Raw genomic sequence first — 13,298 nt, forward strand, 5'->3', positions numbered from 1 at the left:
CACACACACTCACTCACACGCACTCACTCACTCTCTAACAAAAAACTTCATACACACAAAACACACACCCATACGCACATATGGACAGACGGACATGCACACCTTTATAAACAAACACACATACACTTATGCCCACACACACACTTACACACACACGAGTACAGACTCATGCACGCGTGCGCACACACACTCACACACACACACACACACAAATACACACACACACAACCACATACGAGTACAGACTCATGCACGCGTGCGCGCACACACACACACACACACAAATACACACACACACACACACACACACACACACACACACACACACACACACACACACACACACACAGTAACACTAACACATGTGCACAAAATGAACACAAACACACACACTGCGCGAGAAAGAAAGACTACAGGGAGGCATGACGTCATGATTCATTAATTGACGTCAAAGACTTTCGACCGTGACGTATTCTTCTTACGCGAGCTTTATCCATAGACTTGGAAACTACGGAATTTCTACCCGTCCAAAGCGGCCTGGGGTGGCGTTTGCTGAAAAAATGGGGGCGCCTATTTTACCCACCGTATTTTTGTTAGTATGGTCCCCATTTTTGGTGAACTTCCATCTCCAACTGTAGCACGTAGCCGGGCACAACGAATCCTTCTTTATCATGTATTATTCGGTGTGCACATTTCTCAAATCGATTACAGTATAGCGTTCACGGGATACCTCCAGCTTCGCTGGGATTATGCACAAGCGAGCAAAAACTTGTCATTCAGGGTGAACAATAATATGTAAACACGACACTACTGTTAGTCAGAGTGAACAATAATATGTAAACACGACGCTACTGTCAGTCAGAGTGAACAATAATATGTAAACACGACGCTACTGTCAGTCAGAGTGAACAATAATATGTAAACACGACGCTACTGTCAGTCAGAGTGAACAATAATATGTAAACACGACGCTACTGTCAGTCAGAGTGAACAATAATATGTAAACACGACGCTACTGTCGAAAGATGTTCAAGTTGATCCACCTGTGTGTGATTTGACTTATAACATAATTATGTCTGATTCCAGAATACTCACTGAAAGTTGCTTGGCAGCGTATTTCTATACTCAATGCTTTACAAAACAAGAAAATCGAGAATGAGTATATAGTCCGTTATGGGTCCGCCAACCCCCACCCCCTATCGTCAATGATCCAGTGAAAACAGTTACAATTGGAGAAAAGACACTGACAGGTATCCGTGACGCGTTATTCCAACAGTCCGAATGTCCAACTATTGTGTATTGTTCGAGTTCATTTCCCCAGCCCACTGTTCCCGTTTTGCAATGGGCCGACGGCCTGCACAGTATACAATTCGTTCGTTTGTTCTGTCTCTCTGTCTCTTTCTGTCTGTCTGTCTGTCTGTCTGTCTGTCTGTCTGTCTGTCTGCCTCACTCTCTCTCTCTCTCTGTCTCTCTCTGTCTCTGTCTCTCTCTCTCTCTCTTATTATGTTGCGATTTTCCATCATCATCATCATCATCATCATCATCATCATCATCATCTTCATCATCTTCATCATCTTCATCATCATCATTTACACCATATGATCATTGTAAGCATTAGTGTAAACGTTGGTATTGTGTGAATTTTACTGTCGATCATTTTAGGCTACATGTGTAACCTCAATTAACATGTTATGTTGCATGTTTCGCTTTTGATTTGTATGTTGCTTACTTTGTCATTTTGTTGTTTGTGTTTATTTGCTTGTTTGCTTACTTGTCGATTGTTTGCTGGGTCGTTCGTTTAATTTGTTTATTTGTCATGTTGCTTTACTTGTTTATCATGTATTAGACATTTGTATTAGAAGTAAGGACCGGTTGTAAGAAAAGGCGTCGCCTTAAACCTCTATCCTTGAAAAATAAAGTTCCATCATCATCATCATCTCTCTCTCTCTCTCTCTCTCTCTCTCTCTCTCTCTCTCTCTCTCTCTCTCTCTCTCTCTCTCTCTCTCTCTCTCTCTCTCTCTCTCTCTGTATCTCTCTCTCTATCTCTCTCTCTCTCGAGATCGCTCTCTCTCTCTCTCTCTCTCTCGCTCTCTCTCTCTCTCTCTCTCTCGCTCTCTCTCTCTCTCTCTCTCTCTCTCTCTCTCTCTCTCTCTCTCTCTCTCTCTCTCTCTCTCTCTCTCTCTCTCAAATGATCAACAATCTTTATTCTAAGTTCAGTCAAAAGCTTTTCAACGGGTTTTTCCCATCACGATTTTAAACAAATTTATTTTGGACTTGTGATTTGAGCGCAGAGAGAACTAGTTCAACCACAGACACTGTCTGCTTTCACTCAAACGTGAATACATTGCCAGGAGTGATTTGAAAGCGACACGGAGAAGGCTGTCGTCTGGGATTAATAGATTTCTCCTTATGTACCCGTCCTGGGATTTTGATCGCGGTTTCTCTAGACAAGCGGGCACATGTTCTACCACTGTTAAGTTCTTTAGAAAATATGGTTTTATGTAATTATGTCAACCAATAGACGAATTGATTTCTATTTGTTTGTGATTGATGTTATGTTATCCAATAATGTATATACTAAATGAAGCAAAGGCGAGCAAAAACTTGTCACTCAGAGAATACACATGATATTTAACTCGTCAGTAATGTAAACTGGACACTACTGCCGTCAAGAGATAGTGAAGGCCAGGGATGCCAGGAAACACACAGTCACAATCATCCTCAGTCTTGGCCACCACATTATTGGTGAGTAACGTCAAGCCTCAGTCTTGGCCACCACATTATTGGTGAGTAACGTCAAGCCTCAGTCTTGGCCACCACATTATTGGTGAGTAACGTCAAGCCTCAGTCTTGGCCACCACATTATTGGTGAGTAACGTCAAGCCTCAGTCTTGGCCACCACATTAATGGTGAGTAACGTCAAGCCTCAGTCTTGGCCACCACATTATTGGTGAGTAACGTCAAGCCTCAGTCTTGGCCACCGCATTATTGGTGAGTAACGTCAAGCCTCAGTCTTGGCCACCACATTATTGGTGAGCAACGTCAAGCCTCAGTCTTAGCCACCACATTATTGGTGAGTAACGTCAAGCCTCAGTCTTGGCCACCACATTATTGGTGAGTAACGTCAAGCCTCAGTCTTGGCCACCACATTATTGGTGAGTAACGTCAAGCCTCAGTCTTGGCCACCACATTATTGGTGTGTAACGTCCAGTCTCAGTCTTGGCCACCACATTATTAGTGAGTAACGTCAAGCCTCAGTCTTGGCCACCACATTATTGGTGAGTAACGTCAAGCCTCAGTCTTGGTTACCACATTATTGGTGAGTAACGTCAAGCCTCAGTCTTGGCCACCACATTATTGGTGAGTAACGTCAAGCCTCAGTCTTGGCCACCACATTATTGGTGAGTAACGTCAAGCCTCAGTCTTGGCCACCGCATTATTGGTGAGTAACGTCAAGCCTCAGTCTTGGCCACCACATTATTGGTGAGTAACGTCAAGCCTCAGTCTTGGCCACCACATTATTGGTGAGTAACGTCAAGCCTCAGTCTTGGCCACCACATTATTGGTGAGTAACGTCAAGCCTCAGTCTTGGCCACCACATTATTGGTGAGTAACGTCAAGCCTCAGTCTTGGCCACCACATTATTGGTGTGTAACGTCAAGCCTCAGTCTTGGCCACCACATTATTAATGAGTAACGTCAAGCCTCAGTCTTGGCCACCACATTATTGGTGAGTAACGTCAAGCCTCAGTCTTGGCCACCACTTAATTGGTGTGTAACGTCAAGCCTCAGTCTTGGACACCACATTATTGGTGAGTAACGTCAAGCCTCAGTCTTGGCCACCACATTATTGGTGAGTAACGTCAAGCTTCAGTCTTGGCCACCACATTATTGGTGAGTAACGTCAAGCCTCAGTCTTGGCCACCACATTATTGGTGAATAACATCAAGCCTCAGGTCAATCAGTTTGGCGAAGTCTACTTCAGGAAGTCGGGTCATGCAAGTGTTGGCACTTAATGTTTGGTAAAGGACTTTGCGGTGTCGACTTTGGCCTCAAGTCAAGACAGCCTGTTAGAATGTGCTGAACTGTATTCATGCAACGGTCGTCCGTGACGACTCCATGAGTATAACAAACTGAAGCTGACATTGACAGCACAGGGCATGGACCAGTGACATTCCCAGCACAGACTGGCCACGCCCCTCCAGTCAGTCGATATGGTCTTGACGACGGCTCTTAGAGACTCGCTCTCTCTCTTTCTCTCTTTCTCTCTCTCTCTCTCTCTCTCTCTCTCTCTCTCTCTCTCTCTCTCTCTCTCTCTCTCTCTCTCTCTCTCTCTCTCTCTCTCTCTCTCTCTCTCTCTCTCTCTCTCTCTCTCTCTCTCTCTCTCTCTCTCTCTCTCTCTCTCTCTCTCTCTCTCTCTCTCTCTCTCTCCGTAACCAAAACCCACAGACACACGTTAAGTGTGAACTCGAACTCGAACTCGAAAACTTTATTACCGAGGGATGATAGCATTAGGTCCATATGGTCCTTTCTTACAGCTAGTCCCTACTATAATACACACATGAAACAAAGAACAAATATGAAGAATGAAAACATTTAAACAAAAAATCAAATAAAACAAAATTATGCAGAGAAAAGTATAACAAAATAAAAATAAAAAATTCAAAAGTGTGCTTGTTAATGGAAGCAGACTATACACTTTCTCTTTCACACATCCTCACACACACTCGCACAAATTGTACACCGACTTAGTCGTTAGAGAGGTGCTTTCGGAGCTGTCTTTTAAAAGAAGATAATGACAGACATGACTTGATATTTACAGGTAGTGAATTCCAAAGGAACGCACCAGAATAAGAAAAACTAGTTTTAAACAAATCGATGCGGGGCCTTGACAAGGCAAGGTTATTTCGAGTGTTTGAATAATATGACGGAGATGATTTGAAGAGTTGTATAAGATATGTTGGGGCGTCCTTATAGACGACTTTATGCATAGACTTATAACATAATTATGTCTGATTCCAGAATATTCAATGAAAGTTGCTTGGCAGCGTATTTCTATACTTGTGACAGCCAAGAAGCGAAGGAAGTCGGTCACCCTGTCAATGTTCAGCCCTTCCACACCGTGTGTACTTGACAATGTGCGATCTAAAATCGGTGAACAGATTTTCACAAAGTCTGCTTTTGAGCAAGATTCTAAAAGGGACAAGGACTTCAATCGCCGTCATTGTAGCCTTTCTGTCAAAATTGAATAAAGTGCCAGGTGTGATTTCAAAGCGGCACACAGTATAGGCTGTCCTATGAGATCGCTATAGATCTTTCCTTATGTACTCGTCTGGGGATTTTTCTCGCGGTTTCTCTCAACAAGCGGGGACATGCAGATTCTGCATGTTCTGCCTTTTACGCGAGTTCCTGTACTCATGTACAGCAATCGATGGATTGGTCTATTGCATTTTTATTTTTCTTGTCCAATAATCAAGTATAATTAATTATGCACAAACGAGCAACAACTTGTCAGTCAGAGTGAACAATAATATGTAAACACGACGCTACTGTCAGTCAGAGTGAACAATAATATGTAAACACGACGCTACTGTCAGTCAGAGTGAACAATAATATGTAAACACGACGCTACTGTCAGTCAGAGTGAACAATAATATGTAAACACGACGCTACTGTCAGTCAGAGTGAACAATAATATGTAAACACGACGCTACTGTCAGTCAGAGTGAACAATAATATGTAAACACGACGCTATTGTCGAAAGATGTTCAAGTTGATCCCACTGTGTGTGATTTGACTTATAACATAATTATGTCTGATTCCAGAATATTCAATGAAAGTTGCTTGGCAGCGTATTTCTATACTCAATGCTTTACAAAACAAGAACATCGAGAATGAGTATATAGTCCGTTATGGGTCCGCCAACCCCCACCCCCTATCGTCAATGATCCAGTGAAAAAAGTTACAATTTGAGAAAAGACACTGACAGGTATCCGTGACGCGTTATTCCAACAGTCCGAATGTCCAACTATTGTGTATTTTCGAGTTCACTTCCCCAGCCCACTGTTCCCTTTTTGCAATGGGCCGACGGCCTACACAGTATACACATCGTTCGTTTGTTCTGTCTCTCTGTCTCGTTCTGTCTGTCTGTCTGTCTGTCTGTCTGTCTGTCTGTCTGTCTGTCTGTCTGTCTGCCTCACTCTCTCTTTCTCTCTCTCTCTCTCTCTCTCTCTCTCTCTCTCTCTCTCTCTCTCTCTCTCTCTCTCTTATTATGTTGCGATTTTCCATCATCATCATCATCGTCATCATCATCATCATCATCATCATCATCATCATCATCATCATCATCATCTTCATCATCATCATTTACACCATATGATCATTGTAAGCATTAGTGTAAACGTTGGTATTGTGTGAATTTTACCGTCGATCACTTTACATGTGTAACCTCAATTAACATGTTATGTTGCATGTTTCGCTTTTGATTTGTATGTTGCTTACTTTGTCATTTTGTTGTTTGTGTTTATTTGCTTGTTTGCTTACTTGTCGATTATTTGCTGGGTCGTTCGTTTAATTTGTTTATTTGTCATGTTGCTTTACTTGTTTATCATTTATTAGACATTTGTATTAGAAGTAAGGACCGGTTGTAAGAAAAGGCGTCGCCTTAAACCTCTATCCTTGAAAAATAAAGTTCCATCATCATCATCATCATCATCATCATCATCATCTCTCTCTCTCTCTCTCTCTCTCTCTCTCTCTCTCTCTCTCTCTCTCTCTCTCTCTCTCTCTCTCTCTGTATCTCTCTCTCTCTCTTTCTCTCTCTCTCTCTCTCTCTCTCTCTCTCTCTCTCTCTCTCTCTCTCTCTCTCTCTCTCTCTCTCTCTCTCTCTCAAATGATCAACAATCTTTATTCTAAGTTCAGTCAAACGCTTTTCAACGGGTTTTTCCCATCACGATTCTAAACAAGATAAGCGCAGAGAGAACTAGTTCAATCGCAGACACTGTCTGCTTTCATTCAAAAGTGAATACATTGCCAGGAGTGATTTGAAAGCGACACATAGAAGGCTGTCGTCTGGGATTAATAGATTTCTCCTTATGTACCCGTCCTGGGATTTTGATCGCGGTTTCTCTAGACAAGCGGGCACATGTTCTACCACTGTTAAGTTCTTTAGAAAATATGGTTTTATGTAATTATGTCAACCAATAGACGAATTGATTTCTATTTTTGTGTGATTGATGTTATGTTTTCCAATAATGTATACTAAATGAAGCAAAGGCGAGCAAAAACTTGTCACTCAGAGAATACACATGATATTTAACTCGTCAGTAATGTAAACTGGACACATCAAGAGATAGTGAAGGCCAGGGATGCCAGGGAACACACAGTCACATCATTCTCAGTCTTGGCCACCACATTATTGGTGAGTAACGTCAAGCCTCAGTCTTGGCCACCACATTATTGGTGAGTAACGTCAAGCCTCAGTCTTGGCCACCACATTATTGGTGAGTAACGTCAAGCCTCAGTCTTGGCCACCACATTATTGGTGAGTAACGTCAAGCCTCAGTCTTGGCCACCACATTATTGGTGAGTAACGTCAAGCCTCAGTCTTGGCCACCACATTATTGGTGAGTAACGTCAAGCCTCAGTCTTGGCCACCACATTATTGGTGAGTAACGTCAAGCCTCAGTCTTGGCCACCACATTATTGGTGAGTAACGTCAAGCCTCAGTCTTGGCCACCACATTATTGGTGAGTAACGTCGAGCCTCAGTCTTGGCCACCACATTATTGGTGAGTAACGTCAAGCCTCAGTCTTGGCCACCACATTATTGGTGAGTAACGTCAAGCCTCAGTCTTGGTCACCACATTATTGGTGAGTAACGTCAAGCCTCAGTCGTGGTCACCACATTATTGGTGAGTAACGTCAAGCCTCAGTCTTGGCCACCACATTATTGGTGAGTAACGTCAAGCCTCAGTCTTGGTCACCACATTATTGGTGAGTAACGTCAAGCCTCAGTCTTGGCCACCACATTATTGGTGAGTAACGTCAAGCCTCAGTCTTGGCCACCACATTATTGGTGAGTAACGTCAAGCCTCAGTCTTGGCCACCACATTATTGGTGAGTAACGTCAAGCCTCAGTCTTGGCCACCACATTATTGGTGAGTAACGTCAAGCCTCAGTCTTGGCCACCACATTATTGGTGAGTAACGTCAAGCCTCAGTCTTGGCCACCACATTATTGGTGAGTAACGTCAAGCCTCAGGTCAATCAGTTTGGCGAAGTCTAGTTCACGAAGTTGGGTTATGCAAGTGTTGGCACTTAATGTTTGGTAAAGGACTTTGCGGTGTCGACTTTGGCCTCAAGTCAAGACAGCCTGTTAGAATGTGCTGAACTGTATTCATGCAACGGTCGTTCGTGACGACTCCATGAGAATAACAAACTGAAGCTGACATTGACAGCTCAGGGCATAGACCAGTGACATTCCCAGCACAGACTGGCCACGCCCCTCCAGTCAGTCGATATGGTCTGGACGACGGCTCGTAGAGACTCGCGCTCTCTCTCTCTGAACTCTCTCTCTCAGAACTCAGAACTCAGAACTCAGAACTCATTTAATTGTCATAAAAACACAGTAAAGGGTTTATCAGACACGAAGTGGATATTTGTAAAGACAAGAAGAAATATCGTCCATGGAGCAGTGATTACAACATTGTTATGTATCTGTAGTTATGTCATTATTGCGTATAATCATGCAGTTGTATACAAATTCAGCAAGTTGTTGCTGTATCGATACGTCTTGCATCGTCATCAGCTGACTCGGATTTCGAGCATTAACACGTGCATGTTCCATAAGCTGCAAGCGTAGATCATGAAATCTTGTACAACTATCCAGGAAATGGAGCTCGTCTTCAATTACGCCACACACGGTGCACTTTCTATCCTCTCTGGGTGTGTTTGTGTATCTCCCCCTTTCGATTTTTAAATCGTGAGCGCTAATACGCAATCTACACAGTGCTTTTCTGTGTTTGGGGTTGGTTACACATGTCAAGTATGCTTCACAGTCGTAATCTCCGTCAGTAATTGTGTTGTAGTATTGCAGTTTTGAGCCCTCAGTCTTCTTTCCTTGCCAAAATCGTACGTATTCGTATTCTAGTCCTCGTCGTAGAGTTTTCATCAGCGCATTCTTTTGGACTGCTGACTGAAGTATCCAGTTATGGTCCAGTCCGAGGTTACCTATGATTGCTCGAATGAAATGTATCCATTGCGGTGAGCTGTCTTGTGGTCTGTCGATCATGTCAGCGTAAGCCTGTCTTAAATATGAATTTTCTTCTGACTCAACGATGTGGGTCCAGAAGTTTATTGTTTGTTCAATTAGTTTTATACCCACAGGGAGTTGCCCGAGCTCTGCTAGCGTTGGCAAGTTCATTGCTTTACTGTGGACGCCAAGAAGGCGTTTACTGAATTTTAAATGCACTTGTTCATGGGGTAGATTATTCGATAGACACTTATCAAATATGTCGGGTAGCGATTGTTCGTTTTGGATGTTGATTGCTGATGGGAACCAGACCTCGGCTCCATAAGTGGACACAGGGGCGACTAAGGTATAAAATAGTTGCATCATTGTAGTTACTTTCATCTCTCTTCCTCTAATTAGTCGTCTCAGGGCATGCGATGCCTTGTTTGCTTGCTTGGCTAAATGTTCCTGGGTTTGTAAGAATTTACCGCTTTTATGGAAGATGACCCCTAAATATTTATATTGGTCTACACTTTCAATCATATGTGTGCCACAGTTAAATAGTATTGGTACTTTTGGGTCTGTGCGGGTAAATATTATCACTTTCGTTTTTTCTTTGTTTATTTTAATGCCCCATTCACTGCTGTAGTCATTCAGTCGGTTCAACTTATTTTGTAGTCCTCTTTTGGATGTGGACAGAATTACCAAATCATCGGCGTAAAGTAGGCATGGGATTTCTGTATTTTGGGCACTGTTCAGACTTGGTGAGTCATTCCCACGCAGATAATCTGGGAGATCGTTGATGAATATGTTGAAGAGTGTGGGGCTTAGAGTATTGCCTTGATGTACACCTTTCCGGACGGGTATGTCATGTGAGTGTCCGAGTGCGGTCTTAGTGCAGATAGTAGATTTGCTGTACATATCTCTTATAACGTTGAAACAATTCCCCATAACTCCTATCCTGTTAAGTTTGAGGAGGAGAGCTTCGTGCCATACGTTGTCGAAGGCCTTTTGGAAGTCCACGAAGCATGCATACAACCTGTCTTTTCTGTTTGTAATTATTCCGTCGACGATCTTTTTTAGGATAAATATTTGGTCCGTCGTTCTCGACTTCTTTCTAAATCCGGCCTGTTCCCTCGCATATAGATGATTAGATTCCAGGAATCCATTTAGTCTATTGTTAATGATCTGCGAGAAAAATTTCCCTAGGTTATTATTTAGTGTTATCCCACGATAATTACCAGGATTCATAGGGTCACCACTCTTATAGATTGGAATGTTTATACCCGTCGCCCATGCTTTGGGGCATGAGCCTATGTGCAGAGCTGCCTGAAACAGTTTTTTAATTGTTATTTGTGTAGCAGGCAGGCTTGCCTTGATTATTTCATTTGTAATTCCATCTACACCTGGTGCTTTTTTCGACTTCAAGTTGGAAGCTGCTTTCGCGATTTCTTCCATTGTGATAGGCAGATCGAGTTGTGCGGATTGTGCGTTGATATCAATGTTATTGAGCTCTGCCCGTACGTTATCTTTCGTAGTTTGCTCTACTTCGACATCAGTGCCTATCAGGTTTTGTAAGTGGTTTATCCATTTGCATGAGCTGATGTTGCTTCTATTCCGGTCGTTTGGGTTATCAGAGTCTTTTAGTAGTTTAAGTGTTTTCCATACGCTTGTCGGGTCATTTGTGTATGCATCGTTCAGAGTAGCGATGAGTTTGTTTTTATACAGTTGCTTTTTCCTTTTCAAAGCTTTATTGTACGTGCGTGACAGACTGAAGAGTTTATCTCGCAGAGAGCGGTTATAGGGGTGGCGATTAAATGCGTTTCTTAGTGACTTAAGTTCCCGTCTCTGTACGTAGCATTCCTGATCGAACCATTTCTTACTCCGCTTTTTGTTTCTTTTTTTCTAGATAGTCTGCATTTCAGGGAGAGTTTTGATGCTTTTGTCATTATGTCCGTAAATTCGTCTACTATTTCATCTAAGGTGTTTGTCATGGTATTGTCTTGTAGTCCGTCTATCTTATTGTCAATGTCTCTTAGCAGCATAGTAAACGCTTGTGTTTTGAGTGCGCATTGTAAGCTTTCGGCTGAGTGTTCGTCCCAGACGAAACTCGTTTTGTCTTGATTATTTGGCTCTGGGGCTGTAGCGTAATTATTAGACGAGCTCCTTTCCTGTTTTCTTTTCCATAGTGCTGGTATGTGTATAGTCAGACGTATAGGACAGTGATCTGAGTATTCATTTAGCGCTTCCACTGTCATGTTTACTACACCGCTATATAACACATGTGTACATATGAAATAATCAACCACACTGCTGCCGTTAGGTTGGTGGCTGGTAAAACGCCCATCTAGATCACCTAGTGTTCTTCCATTCAGAATAACAAGGTTGTTGTCGATACACAGGTCAATTAATCGACGGCCAATTTTGTGCGTGGTGTTGTCCATTGAGCACCTTTGGTGTATATCCATCGGCTCATTAAGGAGGTGTTCATTGAATTCGTCACCCGCGGCATTGTCGTATCGCACAGAGTCCACGGTTATGTAATCCACTGTACTGCCTGTCCTCGCGTTCATATCGCCACACACAATTACGTTGCCTTTGGTTGAAAATATTTCTACGTCACGCTCAAGACAGTCCCATATTTTGATTGAGTGGTCTTTCCCATATGATGAGTGTTCTGGTGGTATGTAACACCCACATATAAAAGTATCCTGACCGTGTTTGTCCATCGTTGGGATTCTAACCCATACAATATCACTATTACTCTGTGGTAAGAGTTTAACATGCTGTCTAAGATCCGCTTTTATAAAAACGGAAATACCGCCTGACGCTTTCTGTGCGTTTTTTCTTTTCTCTCTCATGTAATGGACAGGCGTTGAGAAGTTGGGTATGTTGATATCTTTGACATTGTCTTTATCGAGGTGGGTTTCTTCTAAGAAGACTATATCGTATGCTGAAAGTTTGTTCGTAAAATTATGCTCATTAAACTTGTTTACTCGTAATCCATCTATTGTTTCTATAAACCCTTTCATGTTCCATGACAGAACTTTTATAGTATCGCTATGCACGTTAATACTTGTCATACAGACGTCTTAGCACTCTCTTCGTATTACATCATCTCTTACACTGATTCAGCCTGATATTGTGGTTCCGCCGTGACATTTACCACTGCCGATACACATTACCGTTATTGTTATTGTGCCCCTGCTTCCCTCGCTGTGGGCCGTTGAATTGACCTGGGCGTCTTTGGTTGTAGCCCTGGGATCTTTTGTAGCTGCCGTAGTTGTGGCTGCCGTTGTTGTAGCTGCCGTTGTTGTAGTTGTTGCTGCCGTTGTTGTAGCTGCCGTTGTTGCTGCTGCCGTTGTTGTAGTTGTTGCTGCCGTTGTTGCTGCTGCCGTTGTTGTATCTGCCGTTGTTGCTGCTGCCGTTGTTGTAGCTGCCGTTGTTGTAGCTGCCGTTGTTGTAATTGTTACTGCCGTTGTTGTAGCTGCCTTTGTTGTAGCTGCCGTTGTTGTAGCTGCCGTTGTTGCTGCTGCCGTTGTTGCTGCTGCCGTTGTTGCTGCTGCCGTTGTTGTAGTTGTTTCTGCCGTTGTTGTGGCTGCCTCTGTTGTAGCTGCCGTTGTTGTAGCTGCCGTTGTTGCTGCTGCCGTTGTTGTAGTTGTTGCTGCCGTTTTTGTGGCTGCTGTTGTTGTTGCTGCTTCGTCGCTTTATGGTTTTCCACACCAGCGCCTGTACATGGCGCCCGATGGCTTGTGCCAACACCCCGGCTCCTCTAGCGGAGGGGTGTATGTCGTCGTTCAGGTGCTTCTCGGTTGACAGGTCGTGTTTGAGGAAGGTAATGTCCGTTTGGTCGTGTAGTTTGGTGTACGCCATGGCGTTGTACAGTTCCGTGTGGATATCAGGTCGGCGCGTTGGCGTCAAGTTGCTAATCACCAGCTTCCCGGGGTAGTGCTGGCGTAACTCTTTTACAGCTGAGACCAGTTTGTCACTGGCCTCGTCCGGCGTTGACTTTTTGAGGTCGTTGATTCCCGTGTGGATTAAAACCACATCCGGCACTGCAGCTTCGGGG

At 43.3% G+C, this 13,298-nt stretch overlaps 1 long non-coding RNA gene across 1 annotated transcript in view; it reads left to right on the forward strand.

Moving 5' to 3' along the window:
- Positions 1-13,298, forward strand: part of LOC138950564 (uncharacterized) — a 478,836-nt gene that overhangs the window by 71,274 nt on the left and 394,264 nt on the right. The window lies entirely within an intron of this gene.

The sequence above is a fragment of the Littorina saxatilis genome, linkage group LG16, assembly GCF_037325665.1.
Source record: "Littorina saxatilis isolate snail1 linkage group LG16, US_GU_Lsax_2.0, whole genome shotgun sequence".
Taxonomy (NCBI): Eukaryota; Metazoa; Mollusca; class Gastropoda; order Littorinimorpha; family Littorinidae; genus Littorina; species Littorina saxatilis.